Genomic DNA, 20,508 nt, shown 5'->3' on the forward strand with positions numbered 1-20,508 from the left:
GACGGTCCCTAAATGTGCGAATATCCAGTGTCAGGCGAACTTATGCCAGTATATCAGTATATATATTCTAGTCCATCTGCTTGCCTGTAGCCTATTAATATAGCCAACATCCCCAATAAGGTGGGAGTTTGGTCTTTTATATCACTGTATTTTGTCCACTGAGTTACTTTGAGTGTCCTGAGACTGCAGGGGAATCCTGGAGAGTGATGTATTGAGGGAATCCCCAGTTCTGCAGCACAGCGCTGCAATATAAAGTTAAGAAAACTAAACAACCGAGAGAAATATATATCTACTACATCAGATTTAACGTTTGATCTGTACATCAGCATCGGTGAATAACATAATCTCGGTCACGACAGAGAAAGCTGTGCAAAACTTACATGCTACAAAAGTAACAGTGAAGACTTCAATGTAAACACAGCTTTTGTGTCTTTATCAGCTTTTCCATATGATAATCATCACAATTCATCGCCCTGATAATAATCACAAATAGCCTACTGCTTGCTCCATTTCTGTAATTCAACGTACTGAATGAGTCTCTCACCCATTGCTCTATAGTTTTCTTCGTCAACAGCCGCTTGCACCCCCTGCAGGTGAGGACGACTAACAGCTATGGAGATCATCAATCGGCAATCTACTGATATTCCTAACGTTCCCGGACGTCAAATGTTGAATTTTCTGTCGAATTTGAACCACTGAATTTGTGGAAGTGAATTTGTAAAGCGAAATAAAATGGACAGAAAATTGCCGGTCGAATATTATAGGTTGTATTTTTAAACAGAATGAACATTTTGGAAGTGAAATCTGAAAGGTGAATATGGATTATTGAATTTTTAATAACGAAAACGTGTGTGAAATGTTTTGAATTGAAATATCCACAGCTTAAATATACAACCATGTTGAATTTCAGCCCATAAAAATGCAAGCCCTGAAAATACAATGCATTAAAATCATAGACTGTAAAAAATATGGACAAAGCGTCTGTGCCGTCACCCATAGACTTCTGAAGAACGGTTTTGAGGCCGTTTATGGGGGGTATGGACGGCGCCATATTTCAATACAAATGTTCAGAAAGGATAACTTACAGGTATGATGTGTTGTGTCAGTTCATGGCCGAGACGTCAAATTTCAGGAATTCCACTCGGCGCAGCCTATGCTCGTTGTCAGCTGTCAATCAAGATGTCAATCGCGCCCTTATTTGTCATACATTTTATATCTAAATACGATCTAAACTAACGAGTTAGAAAAAAAGTCACCCCCCTCACAGTTGTCAGGCACTCGGAACCTATCGAAAAATACAATAAAAGTCCATGGGACCAACCTGTAAAAACATGAAATTATGCTGTGAAAACGGACATTTTAACATGAGGGTGTATGGACATTTGCTCCCTTTTGGGACCTGCCCCTGGCGGATTTTCGATGTATTGCAGTTTTTCACACTTCCGGGTAGGCTTCATTTTTCAGATTAGAATGTTGTCGCTTGATTAAAATGCAAGCAGTGTTAAAGGCACAATATGGGATTTTTTCTCCACTAGGGAACGCTAACCTATTTACAATAATAAAGGCGTAGATTGATGACGCAACATTTGCTATGAATTATGGATTTTGTCGTCAACGTCAAGCCGACCGATCTAATAATGTATATGGATTACTGAATACATCGATGCTTTTATCATGACTGTGATATGAAGCAGTTCGGGATTGCTAAGAGACAGCTATCAGCTCCAAACGCGATGCGAGTCCCGCGGATATAAAAGGAATATGGCCATTCCATTCTACCGAACTACACGCAGAATTACTACTCACAGGTCAGTTTATTTGACAAATTAAACTTGAGAGGTAACGCAGCGCTGTTCCACTTGGTCTAACATTACACTATCACTCTAAACTGCATTTGAATGTGTTGAAATGTATGTGTTAACATTAGTTTGTCTGTATGAGACTAGCAGTAAGCTAGATCAACATTAGAATAACATACAGATCATATTCTAACATTTTATCATTGTTGAACTATATAACCTTGATTAGTTTTATGTAAATGTGCTCACCTGTTTAATAAAGTACATGTAGGAGTTGTCGAAGTCTCGGACGTGGAGCTCTCGTTTATATAGTGTCCATGGGAGCTCTCGACATCTCGAAAACACCGCGCTGATATTGATTCTCGGTTTAGTTCTCCTTTTTTATCCAAAGTCTGCTTGCCATGGTCCATAATGTTTGAACGAAACAACAACAGCGTGCAAATAGACATTGCGAACTACACAGTTGTCCGCGTCAGTTTGGTTACTATCAGAGGGCTCTGGTTCATAGCTCTGGTTGCCATGGCAGCACGAGCGGAAACCAGAGACAACACGGATATGACGGCATTGACGGCGACAAAACGGAAATAAAGACACGGTCCGTGTCTTCGAATTAAAATATTAATTTCTCTGGATTTAGAAGTTAATTGGAACTGTCGGGATAATGTAAATACACAACTTTAAAAAATATATAACATGGATATAGTGATTTTTTATATTTTTAAATAAAAAAAAATACATATTGTGCCTTTAATGCAATGCCTATTTTTTCGAGTAGTGCAATTCAACAAGATTTTTTGTTTCAAAAACATTTGTCATTATTTTACTTTATTTTACATCTTGTGAAAAGGGGCATTATACCACCCCTTTAAGTCTAACATTTTCCAACATTTTCTCCGGGTAACAAAAACAACAAACCCACATTTGACACTACCCTACCATTGCCATATCACTGTCAACATCTCTAGGTCTCTCTCTCATTTAAAAAGATCACAACAGAATTCATATTGAGACTAGTCCTGAACATAAAATGCCCATACCTATTTCTATAATTTCTTAAGAGGTTTTCTAATTACAAATACTTCTCTTGAAGTCAGAAAAATACATTATCCAGGAGGGATGCTGCTGCATAGTGATGACAAAGCCAAGCAGCTCAACATAATTCTCCATGACATTAACGGGTACATTCAATAAGAACTAATCCATGTGTGACTTATCCAGTCTTGGTTTCAGAGTCACTGATGTATCATAATACATCTGTCGACATTACATGCATCTTCAATGTTGAACTCTAGAACTCTACTTTCTTCAAGCATTACTGTTTGAAATTAGTTGTTACAACTAGTACACTTACTATAGTTGATGATTAGAGAAAAATAGAGAAAAGGGTGACTATTGAATATTCTGGATGTTTGCATTCAAGATGTTTGATCATTAAATTAGCGGAAAATGTAGAACAGAAAGGTCACGTGAATTTTAAATCTATTACAGGGCTGCTGGAAAAACTTCACCAGTGGAAGAGAAAAAGGTAAAGTTCATCCATATTTATCTTGGTAATAATTAAACATTTCTCATTTGTAAGCCATGGATAGTTAATTTATTTAATTTATTTATTTTTGTCATGTAGTAGTGCAACTGAAATGTCATAAATATCTTTTTTAATATTATTACACTTGGTGTATGGATGATGACAGTTGGGTAATTTAAACTTTATAAAGTGAATGATGTATAGTGATGATTTCATGTAAATTAAATAAAGTTACCTTTTGTTCACTGCAGTAAGCCGCCACCATGAGTACGGACGCAGAGATGGCCATTTATGGCAAGGCTGCCATTTACCTCCGTAAGCCTGAGAAAGAGAGAATTGAGGCTCAGAACAAACCATTTGATGCCAAGACTGCCTGCTATGTGGCTGATGACAAAGATTTGTACCTCAAGGGAACAATCAAGAGCAAAGACAGCGGCAAAGCCACAGTTATTTTGCTTGAAACTAAGGAGGTACATTTTAAAAGATGTTCATATTGCACAATGTATCTATTATCTATCTATCTATTATCTGATTGATCAAATGTATAGGAGAGAACAGTAAAGGAGGATGACATCTACCCAATGAACCCTCCCAAGTATGACAAGATTGAGGACATGGCCATGATGACCCATCTCAATGAAGCCTCTGTGCTGTATAACCTCAAAGAGCGTTATGCTGCATGGATGATCTACGTAAATTCTGAAACAACATAAAAATCAAGCGTAGCGTTAGTTCTGGCAGGTCACATTAGTCAAGCTCGCATCAGCTGACCCTCAGCTGATCCACATCTACCTATAGTAATACGACACCTATCACCATATACATACAGGGAACTACACTAACCTTTTCCACTGGTGGCACTTGCGCTACTAACTTTTTCAGTTACTGGCGCGAAACATGATTTGGTCGCACAAATTATTTATAGTAAGCCGCTCTGGATAATAATGAACAATAATGAAACTGTATTGCATACAGATGTGATTTTTATTTTACTTGCCATCTTTTAAACCACATGCCTTCTTGTTTTTGTTTTCTTTAACATTGGTTGGGATAGATTTACTGCAATAGAAAATACAGTACACAATAAAGTGCAAAATGGATTTCAACATGCTATGGTTTGCACAGATGGGCAGACTCCTGAACTCTTAAGTAGTGATGCACCGATGTGAAAATTGTGGCCGATACCGATAATAACCGATATTAATATTGCTGTTATGGGCGATACCGATATCGATATCTCTGTATAGAAAACAAATTTACTGATAATCAAATAAAGAGATATTTTCCAAAACATGTTTTCTTTTTTTCTTTTTTACTTTAGAAATGACTTATGTTGGGCACCTTTACCTGTGTGCAAAATATGTCACACATAGGACACACATGCCTTATATTGCATTGCATATAATGTGTGCTGGTCAACTTGTCTAAAATTAAGAAACCCCTAGAAAACAGTAAAAAACAAAACAAAACAAAAAACAGGTGTACAATAAAGATAGCACAGGGAAAAGGGCTTCTATTTGTGACGTGCTGTCTTTGCATTTGAACATTGCACATTTTAAACAGGACACGCATTAACCGCATAAATGTTAGCCGTACAAACATATTTATAGAAAACAGTTGACAATGAATAGACAGGAGTCCAATAATAGCATAACGAATCACTAATTCTAAAAATAATATCAAGTAGGCTAAGTTAGACGAATGCGACATATAACGAGGGCTGTGTTGTAAAACGTCCGTCATTTAACGAATTTTAAAAACACGGATGGATAATACAAAATGCTTTCCGACATTTTGACAGAAAAAAAACAAGCAAGAACAAAATTTAAACTATTGCCCGTCAATTTTCATTTTACAATTATCTTCTCTCTCTGTGTGCGCGCGTGTCCGTATTTGTGTGTGAGAGAGAGAGCTCGCGCAACAGATACAATGGTTGTATCCAACTTGATGTGTTGAATGCTCAAAGCACGTTATAAAACGTATTCTTAACATACACATTTCTGTTTTAATAAATGCTCATAGTAAATCATAGAATATTGCCTAAAACATAGGTACAAAAATAATCAGTGATACATTTGCGACCCATTTAAAAATTTGGTCGCAATGGCATTTCAAAAGGTCGCATATGCGACCATTTTGGTCGCAGTGTAGTTCCCTGACATATATAAGCTCCTTCAGTATTATCAGCAGCAGCTATCGCGTTTCTCAGGAGCTAATTACCCTCCTCCATCCCCAGCTCCTCCTCTCGCCCAGTCAGGATTTGACATTCTGATTCCCCTTGAATCAGAATAATTATCGAATAATGTTGTACTTTAAAATCTTGAATTAAATATATTTGCAAATTTTCATGTTGGTTCTGTTCTGTTTACCCCAAGGGGGATTATTGCTGCTCTCCCTGCTCTTATCCATGCTAGGCTGCATGGATGCGCAGGGAGTTCTCGCCCAGAACGGAACCATACCGCCAATCCAAACTGTATGCTAATTGTCAATCATATTTGACGGTAGTGGTCCTGACAGAAAAGCATTTAAGTTAATTGTGTCTGTGTTGTTGCAATCTGACCACGTCTCTGCTCATTTCAGACCTACTCTGGACTCTTCTGCGCAACTGTGAACCCCTACAAGTGGCTCCCAGTGTATGATGCAGAAGTGGTGTCTGCCTACAGAGGCAAAAAGCGTATGGAGGCCCCACCCCACATCTTCTCTGTCTCTGACAACGCATATCAGTTCATGCTGACTGGTAAGATCTGATTAAGGAGATCTGAATAAAATTTCAGCTGAAATTCACATTCACAGTTTTTTATAAAACAATTGCTAAAACATTATTACCCTTTGAATTAACACAGAGAGAACCAGTCTGTCCTGAATACGTATGTATCAAACCTTCAATTAGAGTTGTTGAGAACAGTTACATTTTCCTCTTGTGGAACTTCCACATGTCTTATCATCTTCTGTCTTCTGATCTCTCATAAACCAGTGGAGAATCTGGTGCTGGAAAGACTGTGAACACCAAACGTGTCATCCAGTACTTTGCCACAGTTGCACTGTCAGGTGGTGAAAAGAAGAAAGATACTACTCCTGGCAAAATGCAGGTATGAGATATAAAACTACACACATATTATTTTGAATGATGGTGATTTACACTTATCTCACATGATATGTGAATTTGTGAAGTGCCTTTAAAGAGTGTTTAGTCATTAAATAGAAAATAAATGAAAATAACTGAAAACCCTTCAAACATCACAGGGCTCTCTTGAGGACCAGATCATTGCTGCCAACCCTCTGCTTGAGGCTTATGGTAATGCCAAGACTGTGAGAAATGACAACTCCTCTCGTTTTGTAAGTTCACTACTTCTTATTTACATGTAGTTCAATTAGTCAGTTGGTTTGGATTTTTTTATAAAGAGATTTTGTTTTATTGTTATCATCATTAATAATAATAATAATAATAATAATTTTTTATTTTGTTTTAAACAGGGTAAATTAATCAGAATTCACTTCCGCACCACTGGAAAACTGGCTAGTGCTGACATTGAGACATGTAGGTGGACATGATTTCATTGATCCATCCTGAACATTTGTCTTTATCTGTCACTCTTCAGATGATTGTGACTCAAGTACATTGTCTCAACAGATCTGCTGGAGAAGTCTAGAGTGTCATTCCAGCTTACAGATGAGAGAGGCTACCACATCTTCTACCAGATGATGACCAACCAATAAGCCGGAGCTGATTGGTAGGTGCACATATTTCATTAAATGTTTCAGATAATATTGTAAGATGCTCTTTCATAAATGCTGTGTATTTTACAGACATGACGCTCATCACCACCAACCCCTATGACTTCCCCATGTGCAGTCAGGGTCAGATCACAGTGGCCAGCATTGATGATAAAGAGGAGCTGGATGCTACTGATGTGAGTCATTGCTGTTTGAATATTTACATATTCTATTTCAATATACAGTAGCAAAAAAGTTCCTAGAGCTCATTCTTCTCTGTAATTTTCAGAGCGCTATTGACATTCTGGGCTTTAGTAATGAGGAAAAGATGAGCATCTACAAGTTCACTGGAGCGGTGCTTCATCATGGCAACATGAAGTTCAAGCAGAAGCAGCGTGAGGAGCAGGCTGAGCCTGATGGCACAGAGGGTGAGACTACATTGTACTAATGTGTGTCATAACATGCAGTGCTTTGAATTGAGAGATCCGTATTTCTATTTTCACAAAGAAAAGGGTGGTTCCCTTTCAAGGGAACTCCCGTTGCGTCGAAAAGCTGACGCTATGGGAACGCTTTGCGTGATGACGTCTTGAAGCACATGTAAAATCAGTCCAATGGTGTGGCGGAACGTCAGAGGCGGGTGACGTCACGTACCAGGAAGCTATAAAAGCCGGCCCGAAACAGAAAACGAAAGCTTTCTGAGTCTTCAGTTGCGCTCTGTGTTGAATCTGTCCTTGTTATTTGGTGTTGTCTGTCTATATTATATATATATATTCAGTATGGCGAGCAAGCAGCAGTTTAGAGTGTGTGTCCATCCCTGCCCGCGTTATTTAACGGGAGGTGATACTCACACTCTTTGTGTTGTTTGTTTGGGTGAGGAGCATGCCCAGTCAGCACTCGAGGGTGGTGACTGTGTGCATTGCGACGCGCTTCCATTGCGCACGCTCCGATCCCGCTTGGCTCGGTTCAATCCCGATCGCGTTCCCGAGGGCTCGGGTCCCGCCGCGGCTGAGGCTCGGCGGCGATCTCAGACCTGGGGTTCGCAAATGGATCTGTCAGTGGATGTTGAGACGGGCTCTGCCTTATCTCAGCATCAATCTGACAGATCCAGTGCCTCTCATCAGGGTGTGGAAGCACGCATTGCGGTTTCTTCCCCCCCGATAGAGGCACCAATACTGCAACTGTCCAGCTCTGAGGAGTTGGATGTTGTGAGTATTGAAGCTGAGTCTGAGGATTCGCCACCTCAGTCTCATGCGTTTGAGGAACTGCTCGATGTTATTACTAGAGCAGTTGACAGACTATCTATTGAGTGGCCAGAGGATAGGCAGGACGTTCGTTCGAAAAGTAAGCTCGACGAACGCTTCCTGCCATCTCGTACACAGCCTCAGCGAAGAAGCCTTCCGTTTTTCCCCGATCTCCACACCGAGGTGTCGAAATCGTGGGGAAAACCGGTTTCATACAGAGTGTATGCACCACAAACATCCCACTATTCTTCCATTCACAAATATAAAGAATATGGTTATGGGGAGATGCCGAAGGTGGAGGAGACGCTTGCGAGCTATCTCTCTCCAGCAACGGCATCTTCCCTGAAAGCTCCTTCACTTCCCTCTAAGCCAGTAAAATTCACATCATCTCTGGTTCATAAATCGTATGCAGCCGCTGGTCAAGCTGCAGCGTGTCTGCATACGATGTCTATTATGCAAGCCTATCAGGCAGAATTATTGGGGGATTTAGAGGAGGGCGGGGGAATTGGTCCTGACACAGTGGCTGAACTACGCAGAGCCACAGATCTGTCTCTCAGGGCCACCAAGGAGACCGCTAAATCAATCGGGCGGTCTATGGCAGCCCTGGTGGCCACTGAGAGGCATCTGTGGCTCAATTTGAGCGATATAAAAGAGAAAGAAAAGCACGTTCTCTTAGATGCTCCGGTTTCCACTGTTGGTTTATTTGGTGATGCAGTAAACAGTGCGGTAGCTAAATCTCAGGAAGCTGCTAAACAGGCAGCTGCATTACAAAAACTTCTCCCCCGCCGTTCTTTCATTGAGGCTGCTGAGCGGGAGCAGCCTCACTCCTCTAAAAAGAGCGCTGAACATCGTGCCACTCAAAAACAGAGTGTGTCCTCTCGTGCTCCCCCACAAAAATCTCGGGGACACGGAGGGCGCTCTCAAACCCAGCAGTCTTCGAGGGGTAAAACGGATCTGCGGACCGTTATTACCGCCAAGAAGGCTGCTGGGAAAAAGTCCTGATGTCTGAGGGCTCAGGACAAATGAGGGTAGTCCCCCCGAAGCAGAGCGGTTAACACCTCTTTTCACGGTGCCCGTCTCTCTTCGGTGCCCTCAGGGGACCGTTCTGCCAACCCTGCCACCTCTGGTGTTACAGGGCGCAGCGGTCTCCGGCGAGCACATATCTCAAGGTCCACCCGGAAACGTAGTGGCCTCGGGATGCCCGTCCCCTCTGAGGAGGGTGCTAGAGCAGTCTGTTTGGTCGTTCCCTGCCGGTGCGCCGTTACAGGGCGACGAACCGACTACTCAACAGCAGGAGAAAAATACGGTGCCGTCTCTCTTCGGTGCCCTCAGGGGACCGTTCTGCCAACCCTGCCGCCTCCGGTGTTACAGGGCGCAGCGGTCTCCGGCGAGCACATATCTCAAGGTCCACCCGGAAACGTAGTGGCCTCGGGATGCCCGCCCCCTCTGAGGAGGGTGCTGGAGCAGTCTGTTTGGTCGTTCCCTGCCGGTGCGCCGTTACAGGGCGACGAACCGACTACTCAACAGCAACAAAATCCAGAAACCAGTCTCGAGAGACTGGTACCTCTAGTAGAATCTTTGACAGCGTGGAAGCTACTGTCAAATGTTTCTCGTTGGGTCCTGCAGACCGTGGAAAAAGGGTATTAGATACAATTCTATTAACGCCCACCGCGGTTTATGGGGGTCCTGCCCACAGTGGTGGGCCCCGAGCAGGTTCTGGTTATGGAACAGGAAGTAAACACTCTGTTAGAGAAAGGGGCCATAGAATATGTACCCCCCTCCAACAGGGAAACCGGGTTTTACAACCGGTACTTCATAGTTCCAAAAAAGGACGGGGGATTGCGTCCCATTTTAGATCTTCGAGTTCTGTACGAGTACATGCAGCTCAAGTTCAAAATGTTAACCTTGAGACAAATCGTGCCACAGATCAGGTCCGAGGACTGGTTTGTCACGATAGACCTCAAGGACGCATATTTCCATCCGTCCGTGTCATTGGAAGTTCCTAAGGTTTGCTTTCGGGGGCAAAGCATACCAATATCGAGTTCTTCCATTCGGCCTAGCTTTATCACCCCGCACTTTCACCAAATGCGTGGATGCAGCTCTGGCGCCTCTGCGCCTCCGGGGTATTCGCATCACGAACTACATCGACGATTGGTTGATTTTAGCTCAGTCGCATTAGATGGCGGTTCAACATCGAGATGTTGTTCTCGCCCATATGAAAGAGTTGGGGTTACGGCTGAACGCCAAGAAGAGTGTGCTTTCTCCATTTTAGAGGACCACTTTTTTAGGCGTGGTTTGGGATTCAGTGTCGATGCAGGCGCGCCTGTCATCGCCACGCTTCGATTCCATCCTGGCAGCTGTGAGAAGTGTAAAGCTAGGCCAGCTACTCACTGTCAAACAGTTCCAGAGACTGTTGGGTCTCATGGCAGCAGCTTCCAACGGGATACCTTTTGGACTGCTGCACATGAGGCCCCTGCAGTGGTGGCTCAGGACCAGAGGGTTTTTCCCCGAGGGGCAACCCATTTCGCACAATCAAGGTCACGCGGTGATGCCTACGTGCCTTGGTTATGTGGAAGAAACCTTGGTTCCTGTCCCAGGGCCCAGTGCTGGGAGCTCCTTGTCGTCGCAAACTGCTAACGACGGATGCTTCCCTCACGGGTTGGGGAGCGATCCTGAGGGTCGCTCATCTCAAGGTCTGTGGGAAGACCATCATCGTTCCTGGCATTCTATAGCCTAGAGATGTTAGCTGTCTTCCGGGCTCTGAGGAGCTTTATCACAGGTCTCAGGGGACACCATGTGTAGTACATACGGACAACACGTCGGTAGTCGCCTATATCAAGGGGGTTTGCGCTGGCATGCCATATCCTCTTGTGGTCCCAGGGGAAGTTGCTGTCACTCAAGGCAGCCTACATCCCCGGGGTCCAGAATATAGGAGCAGACACTCTGTCGAGACAGGGGCCGAGGCCCGGGGAATGGTGGCTCCACCCCCGAGGTGGTGGAGCTGATATGGAAATTATAAGTGGATCTGTTTGCGTCTCGAGAGACGTCTCACTGTCCACTTTGGTTCTCCTTCACGCATCCAGCTCCTCTGGGACTGGATGCTATGGTACAGACGTGGCCGAGGCTACGTCTGTACGCCTTTCCCCCAGTTGCTCTGCTCCCGGGAGTTCTGGAAAGAGTTCGCAGGGACCGGGTTTGCCTGCTTTTTATAGCCCCGCGCTGGCCGGGCAGAGTATGGTTTCCCGATATTGTGTCCCTCCTCGACGGGCATCCTCTGGAGTTACCCGTCAGGAGGGACCTTCTGTCCCAGGCAGAGGGCTCGATATTTCACCCTCGGCCAGAACTGTGGAACCTGTGGGCTTGGCCTCTGAGGGGGCCCAGCTCATAGAGTCAGGTCTCTCAACCGAGGTTGTTGAGACCATTCTACAGTCCAGAGCTCCCTCCACGAGGAAACTTTATGCCCTGAAGTGGAGAGTATTCACTTCTTGGTGTAGTGACCGTCGGTTGGACCCAGTCCACTGCCCAATTGGTACAGTGCTGGAGTTCCTGCGGGAACGGTTCACTGCAGATCTGACCCCGTCCACTTTAAAGGTCTATGTGGCGGCCATAGGTGCTTACCACAGTCCTTTGGGTGGAATGTCTGTGGGGAAAGACCCCTTGGTATCTCGTTTCCTTCGTGGCACTTGGAGGTCCTCCTCCCTTTCGAAATCGGACCAGGAGGCGAATAATTTGCTTTGCCCTGTTCGGGCGTTAGACGCGTATGTCCACAGAGCTGCCCTGTGGCGTAAAAGTGACTTTTGCTCCCCTAACAAGGGAGGTCCAGTGTCTAAGCAAAGGATGAGCAAGTGGGTGGTTGAGACTATCTCACTGGCTTATGAGGCGGCTGGACAGCCTTCTCCTTTGGCTGTCCGGTCGCTCTCTACTAGGAGTATGGCGGCCTCTAAGGCCCTTATATCAGGAGTATCGTTACAGGACGTCTGTGATGCGGCAGGCTGGTCCTCACCGCACACCTTCGTCAGGTTCTACTCTCTGGATTTAGACTCTACTCTAGGGTCTCATGTTTTGTCTTCTTAGTGCTGCTCACATGATTACACACAGGACAGACATTTGTAGCGTTGGTATAGACGTTCCCATAGCGTCAGCTTTTCGACGCAACGGGAGTTCCCTTGAAAGGGAACGCCTCGGTTACGACTGTAACCTCGGTTCCCTGAAGAGGGAACGAGCGTTGCGTCGCCTTGCCATATCTCCTTCATGCCTGTCAGCGCGACTTCAGACTTTACGAAGCTTTCGTTTTCTGTTTCGGGCCGGCTTTTATAGCTTCCTGGTACGTGACGTCACCCGCCTCTGACGTTCCGCCACACCATTGGACTGATTTTACATGTGCTTCAAGACGTCATCACGCAAAGCGTTCCCATAGCGTCAGCTTTTCGACGCAACGCTCGTTCCCTCTTCAGGGAACCGAGGTTACAGTCGTAACCGAGGCGTTTTCATTTAATTTTCAAGGCAAGAAAAGGGAAGTTTTTTTTTTTGCAACTTTTTAAATTGCAGACGCTGACAAAGTTGCCTACCTTCTGGGTTTGAACTCTGCTGATATGCTGAAGGCTTTGTGCTACCCCAGAGTCAAGGTCGGAAATGAGTTTGTGACCAAAGGCCAGACCGTGCCACAGGTATAGTAACATTTCCAGCATGCCATGTGTTTAACCTAAAATTCTGGCTAATTATTGCAGAAGCAGAATAAAATATCCACTCTATTCTACTTACAGGTGTACAACTCTGTTAGCGCCTTGGCCAAATCTATATATGAGAGGATGTTCTTGTGGATGGTCATTCGTATCAACCAGATGTTGGACACAAAACAACAAAGAAACTTCTTCATTGGTGTGCTGGATATTGCTGGCTTTGAAATCTTTGATGTAAGAATGATTCTTTTATCTCTTTTTATGGTAAATTGAATCATATTCAGAAGTCAGTAAATGTTATTCTGTTATTTTTTCCTCCAGTTCAACAGCATGGAGCAGCTGTGTATCAACTTCACCAATGAGAAACTGCAACAGTTTTTCAACCACCACATGTTTGTGCTAGAGCAAGAGGAGTACAAGAAGGAGGGCATTATTTGGGAGTTCATTGACTTCGGCATGGACTTGGCCGCTTGCATTGAGCTTATTGAGAAGGTTTTTACCGTTTTTTGAATTTATTCATTTCCATGGTCCATTCTCAAAATCGTACATTTTTAGTAATGAAACAACATTCTTTTATAAACAGCCCATGGGTATCTTCTCCATCCTTGAACCAAAGCCTGTCAAAGGCAAGGCTGAAGCCCACTTCTCCCTGGTTCACTACGCTGGAACTGTGGACTACAACATTTCTGGCTGGCTGGACAAGAACAAGGATCCACTGAATGAGTCTGTTCTGCAGCTGTACCAGAAGTCTTCTGTCAAACTGCTGGCTACTCTCTACCCACCTGTTGTTGAGGGTAAACAACTGAGTGTTAACATGATTATGTACATAATTTTAACCAAACTTTGATTCAGGGTTGCAGTCATTTCTTGTTTTTTCTTTATAATGTGTTATTTTGTCTATTTATCTGAATAGAGACTGGTGGCAGCAAGAAGGGAGGCAAGAAGAAAGGTGGCTCCATGCAGACTGTTTCTTCTCAGTTCAGAGTATGTGTTCGTTAGAGAGCATATGTGAATGATGAAATTGAAAGGACTTAAGAAGGAGTGACTGTACATCACCTTGCTTGAGTCTAGAACAGAGAAATCAACAACTAAGAGAATGTGAGTGAGAATGCTAAATCTTTTCATGATTAAACAGGAAAACTTGGGCAAGCTCATGACAAACTTGAGGAGCACCCACCCTCACTTTGTGCGTTGTCTGATTCCCAATGAGTCTAAGACTCCGGGTAAAGTAATAATGGACTAACAGATATTCTCATTTTAACACAATATTTAATGTAAATGTATTTAATAATGCTAATGTTAATTTACCAAGCTCATGATGTAAATTATAGGTCTCATGGAGAACTTCCTGGTTATCCACCAGAGGGACAGTTTATGGATAACAAGAAGGCCAGTGAGAAACTCCTGGGATCCATCGACGTGAATCATGACGAGTACAGATTTGGAACCACAAAGGTTAATATTCAGCTTTACAACTTTCAAAGATTCAGTTATCATGGTCATTTAGCTTATACAGGTAAATCATTATATTTTAATTGACTGTTTTACATGAATTCAGGTGTTCTTCAAAGCTGGTCTTCTGGGTACTCTTGAGGAGATGCGCGATGAGAAACTGTCTGCTCTGGTCACAATGACTCAGGCTCTCTGCCGTGGTTACCTGATGAGGAGGGAGTTTGTGAAAATGACGGAGAGGAGGTGAGGAATGTTCTCAAACTCTCTGATTTAACTATTTCAGTTAGTATAAAGCTTTTTCAGTTGGAAATTGTTAATAATGGGTTATCAATAAAAATATTTTTCTGTCTATGCAAGCCCATCTTCTTGTCAAATAGGCTTATAAATGTATTTAAACATACTCTAGACAAATATTTTTGACCCATAAATTGAAGGAAATATTTGTATTGACTGGTTTAAAAACAAGTCCATTTATCAATAATTCTGCATTTGTATTTCCAAATTGTTTCATAAGGGATGCAATTTACACCCTCCAATACAACATCCGCTCATTCATGAATGTCAAACACTGGCCATGGATGAAGGTTTATTACAAGATTAAGCCTCTGCTGAAGAGTGCCGAGACTGAGAAGGAGCTGGCAACCATGAAAGAGGACTTTACAAAATGCAAAGAAGATCTTGTCAAGGCTGAAGCCAAAAAGAAGGAGCTTGAAGAGAAGATGGTAGCACTGCTGCAAGAGAAAAATGATCTGCAGCTGCAAGTAGCATCTGTGAGTATTCTTGAATTGATTTAATTGAATTTAGGCTCCATTAAATTGAGCAATGTTGTTTCCAATGATATAGCAACATGTTATTAACAGGAATCTGAGAATCTCTCAGATGCTGAGGAGAGGTGTGAGGGTCTGATCAAAAGCACAATCCAGCTTGAAGCTAAACTCAAAGAGACAACTGAGAGACTGGAGGATGAGGAAGAAATCAATGCTGAACTGACAGCCAAGCAGAGGAAACTGGAGGAGGAGTGCTCTGAGCTGAAGAAAGACATTGATGACTTGGAGCTCACCTTGGCTAAAGTGGAGAAGGAGAAACATGCCACTGAGAATAAGGTTGGAGATTGAGTTGATTTAAGATTATACTTAATCTCTGTCTTATATGTTGATAAAGAATATAAATAGTAAAATATAAGCTTATTAAAAAAATAAAAAAATAAAAAATCACACTGGTCAAGAACTTGACAGAGGAAATGGCAGCTCAGGATGAGAGCATTGCCAAGCTTACGAAGGAGAAGAAAGCACTCCAAGAGGCACATCAGCAGACACTGGATGATCTTCAGGCTGAGGAGGACAAAGTCAACACCCTGACCAAATCCAAGACAAAGCTTGAGCAGCAAGTTGATGATGTGAGTTGATTATGCAAACATGTTATTAATTAACTGTGTTTTCTGCTGTAAACATATTTTATATATCATTGTCCTGTAGCTTGAGGGTTCCCTTGAACAAGAGAAGAAGCTCCGCATGGACCTGGAGAGAGCCAAGAGAAAGCTTGAAGGAGACCTGAAATTAGCCCAAGAGTCCATCATGGACCTGGAGAATGACAAGCAGCAATCTGAGGAGAAGCTGAAGAAGTAGGAATTCTTTGCAAATTCTTATAAAAAATAATGGTTTTCGTTTATTTCAGATCATTCATTGTTTTCTCATTTTACACACAGAAAAGACTTTGAAACAAGTCAGCTGCTCAGCAAGATAGAAGATGAACAATCTCTGGGTGCTCAACTCCAGAAGAAGATCAAGGAGCTTCAGGTATTTTGAGATTTTTTTCAAACATTACGATCATTATGATCAGATCACTAAGAATCGAATGAACTATTTTTCCTCCGTAGGCTCGCATTGAAGAACCGGAGGAAGAGAGTGAGGCTGAGCACGCTGCTCGTGCCAAGGTTGAGAAGCAGAGAGCTGATCTCTCCAGGGAACTTGAGGAGATCAGTGACAGGCTTGAGGAGGCTGGAGGAGCCACTGCTGCTCAGATCGAGATGAATAAGAAGCGTGAAGCTGAATTCCAGAAGCTGCGTCGTGATCTTGAAGAGTCCACCCTCCAGCATGAAGCTTCTGCTGCTGCCCTCCGAAAGAAGCAGGCAGACAGTGTGGCCGAGCTGGGAGAGCAAATTGACAACCTGCAGCGTGTCAAGCAGAAGCTTGAGAAAGAGAAGAGCGAATTCAAAATGGAGGTTGATGATCTTTCCAGCAACATGGAGGCTGTTGCCAAAGCAAAGGTTTGAGAACTGTTTCTAAAATAGATGTTTTCTTAACTGTTTTAAGGAAATATGTGGTTAAGATTCTTTGAGACGAGTCAAATGTGTTTACAGGCTAATCTTGAGAAGATGTGTCGCACACTTGAGGACCAACTTAGTGAAATTAAGTCCAAGAATGACGAGAACCTTCGCCAGATAAATTACCTCAGTGCTCAAAGAGCAAGACTTCAAACTGAGAATGGTAACAAGTGCACAATATCTCAAAAATATAAATATAAATATATATTTCCTCCACTAAAAATAACTTATATAAACACAGACCTATAGTGGCAAAATTGTTTACACACTGGCATTGGCACACATTAAAGAGATAATGTTAGATATGCAACTTTTCTGAGAGGAGTTTAAGTATGTTGTGGTTTAGTGTGATACAGTCAAACATAAACTAGACTGATAGTGCACTAAAACCCATCTGCAATTAGTTTATCAACTATAAAGAATTGGCTCTACATTCATAAAAAAGTTCTTCTTCCCTCCATTAATATCAATATAAACCATTTTCCTCACCATCATTACATCTTAAAAATGTTTTTGTAAATGTAAATCTCAATAGGTGAGTTTGGCCGTCAGCTGGAGGAGAAGGAGGCTCTGGTTTCTCAGCTCACCAGAGGCAAACAAGCTTTCACTCAGCAAATTGAGGAGCTAAAGAGGCAGATTGAAGAGGAGGTCAAGGTAATACAGCATAATTAATACATGCACATACTTGTCAATTACTTTACAGTAGAGACAAGCTATTATTATGTGACTTTGTCTCCTAGGCGAAGAACGCACTGGCCCATGCTGTGCAATCAGCCCGTCATGACTGTGACCTGCTCCGTGAGCAGTTTGAGGAAGAGCAGGAGGCAAAGGCTGAGCTGCAGCGGGGAATGTCAAAGGCCAACTGTGAGGTTGCTCAGTGGAGAACCAAATATGAAACTGATGCCATCCAGCGCACGGAGGAGCTTGAAGAGTCCAAGTATGTATATTATTGTATAATATTCCCAATTCTCACAGCTATTTTATAGATTGGAATTCAAAATAATGTGTATTACTTAACAGGAAGAAGCTGGCTCAGCGTCTGCAAGAGGCAGAGGAACAAATTGAGGCCGTGAACTCCAAATGTGCATCTCTGGAGAAGACCAAACAGAGACTCCAGGGTGAGGTGGAGGACCTCATGATTGATTTGGAGAGAGCCAATGGTCTGGCTGCTAACCTTGACAAGAAACAGAGGAACTTTGACAAGGTAAACTATCTGAGTCATTATATGATATTCTCTTTGAAAAATATTGCTGGAATGGGCTTTGTTAAACATATTATATACAAACCGATCCTAAAATATCTCCACCAAAGGTCCTGGCAGAATGGAAGCAGAAATATGAGGAAGGTCAGGCAGAGCTGGAAGGTGCCCAGAAAGAGGCTCGTTCACTCAGCACTGAACTGTTCAAGATGAAGAACTCCTATGAGGAGAGCCTGGATCAGCTGGAGACCCTCAAGAGAGAGAACAAGAATCTGCAGCGTAAGAACAAAACCGTTAAATTAGAAAATACTTCAATGTTCTAATTCTAAATGAGCTTTAAAAAGTAAACACATGTGATTATGATTACAGATAATGTTATTTCTTTCTATAGAGGAGATTTCAGATCTGACAGAGCAGATAGGTGAGACTGGTAAGAGCATCCATGAGCTGGAAAAGGCCAAGAAGTCAGTGGAGACTGAGAAGGCAGAGATTCAGACCGCCCTGGAGGAGGCTGAAGTGAGTATCTGAAGATCAATATGGAAATCTTGCTAGAACCATCATACTGTTTTGTTACTGAATATTTTCATTCTGATATTTAAATGTTGCTTTATTTGTCATAGGGTACACTGGAGCATGAGGAGTCCAAGATTCTTCGAGTCCAGCTTGAGCTAAACCAGATCAAGGGAGAGATTGACAGGAAGCTTGCAGAGAAGGATGAGGAGATGGAGCAGATCAAGAGGAACAGCCAGAGAGTCATTTAATCCATGCAGGGCACTCTGGACTCTGAAGTCAGGAGCAGGAATGATGCCCTGAGAATCAAGAAGAAGATGGAGGGAGACCTTAATGAGATGGAGATTCAGCTGAGCCACGCCAATCGCCAGGCTGTTGAGGCCCAGAAACAGCTCAGGAACGTTCAGGGACAACTCAAGGTATTTGACTTCTGTTCGACTTTGTGATGTATTAATATGTTTGTATAATCTAACTTTTGTTAGGTTAAGGTCAGAAAGCACATTGAAAGCTCATTCTAAAGCTATTGCTATGTTCAGGATGCCCAACTGCAACTGCGCAGAAACACTCTGATGCAGTCTGAGATTGAGGAGCTGAGAGCTGCTCTGGAGCAGACAGAGAGAGGCCGCAAAGTGGCTGAACAAGAGCTGGTGGACGCCAGTGAGCGTGTTGGGCTGCTGCACTTTCAGGTATGGGCATTTTGGTTTTACAATGAAATTAAGGAAATTGACAGCATCATTTAAAATGTTCAAACTTTTGCTTTCCATTTTGTAGAACACAAGTCTTCTGAACACCAAGAAGAAGCTTGAGGCTGACCTTGTTCAGATCCAGAGTGAAGTTGATGACACTGTACAGGAAGCCAGAAATGCAGAGGATAAAGCCAAGAAGGCCATCACTGATGTGAGCAACAGTAGCTGCCAAATGTTTCAAAAGACACTTGTGTACTTGAAACAAAATGTGGATCTAATGACTTTCTGTATTAATGCAAAAGGCTGCAATGATGGCAGAAGAGCTGAAGAAAGAGCAGGACACCAGTTCTCACCTTGAGAGGATGAAGAAGAATCTGGAGGTCACAGTGAAGGACCTGCAGCACCGTCTGTATGAGGCTGAGAATCTGGCCATGAAGGGAGGAAAGAAACAACTCCAGAAACTGGAGTCAAGAGTAAGATTGCCTTTATTCTGATGTTAATAGTTATGATCTGAAAGTTATAAATTGTGTAATGCTTTAATACTTGCATACATGTTTTCATAGACTGAAATAATTTTCATAATGTCTCCCACTAACTAGGTCCGTGAGCTTGAGGCTGAAGTTGAGGCAGAGCAGAGACGTGGAGCCGATGCTGTTAAAGGTGTCCGCAAATATGAGAGGAGAGTCAAGGAGCTCACCTATCAGGTACAAACAATGTGTAGTAAAATTCAGGTCACTATAATATGATTATGTTCTAGTCTGATCCTTGTTCATTATCTGCAGACTGAGGAGGATAAGAAGAACCTCAACAGACTGCAGGATCTGGTTGACAAGCTTCAGCTGAAGGTCAAGGCTTACAAGAGACAGGCTGAAGAAGCTGTGAGTATCTCATTTGAGAACTATAAACACCCTGTGAACATAATGGGCCCTATCTTGCACCCAGCGCAATTGACTTTGTACACCGACGCATGTATCATTCCTATTTTGCACCAGCGCAAAGCGGACTTTTCCCTCCACAGAAGCACGTCGGTAAGTTAGGAAATACACTTGCGCTCCCGGGGGCGGTGCAGCGCAAAGAGGAGGCGTGTTCCGGCACAAACGTTCCTTCATGCTATTTTGCAGGTTTAGAAAACAATTGCGCCACTAACCAGGAAAAAATTGTTTAAAGTCAGTGGCGCGTTGCGCATGTTATTCATATGGTATTTTAAGGGCGCATGCTTGGCCATAATCAATGTAGCGTGTGCACAACGCGCACTTTGATTCTCTCATCTACACAGAAGCAGCAGTTTTCATTTTTGCAAATCATACATTATTACGATAGATAGATAGATAGATAGATAGACAATTTATTATAAAAGCATATATCTAGCTTACACATTTAC

The 20,508-nt window shown here is 42.9% G+C and overlaps 1 pseudogene across 1 annotated transcript; it reads left to right on the top strand.

Moving 5' to 3' along the window:
• The first annotated feature begins 3,587 nt into the window (after positions 1–3,587).
• LOC309499362 (myosin-4-like) lies at positions 3,588–18,444 on the top strand (annotated as a pseudogene). Its single transcript, XR_014211792.1, has 28 exons — positions 3,588–3,794; positions 3,873–4,016; positions 5,905–6,061; positions 6,164–6,191; positions 6,299–6,413; positions 6,568–6,660; positions 6,799–6,862; positions 6,956–7,055; positions 7,132–7,235; positions 7,328–7,466; positions 12,828–12,946; positions 13,043–13,192; positions 13,280–13,752; positions 13,872–13,942; positions 14,094–14,181; positions 14,290–14,413; positions 14,517–14,653; positions 14,925–15,180; positions 15,271–15,513; positions 15,630–15,806; positions 15,886–16,031; positions 16,116–16,206; positions 16,287–16,676; positions 16,770–16,896; positions 17,269–17,387; positions 17,474–17,670; positions 17,754–18,210; positions 18,323–18,444. The product of XR_014211792.1 is annotated as a myosin-4-like (transcript).
• Positions 18,445–20,508: the final 2,064 nt, after the last annotated feature.

Source organism: Leuciscus leuciscus (genome assembly GCF_965113295.1).
Source record: "Leuciscus leuciscus genome assembly, chromosome: 5".
Classification (NCBI taxonomy): domain Eukaryota; kingdom Metazoa; phylum Chordata; class Actinopteri; order Cypriniformes; family Leuciscidae; genus Leuciscus; species Leuciscus leuciscus.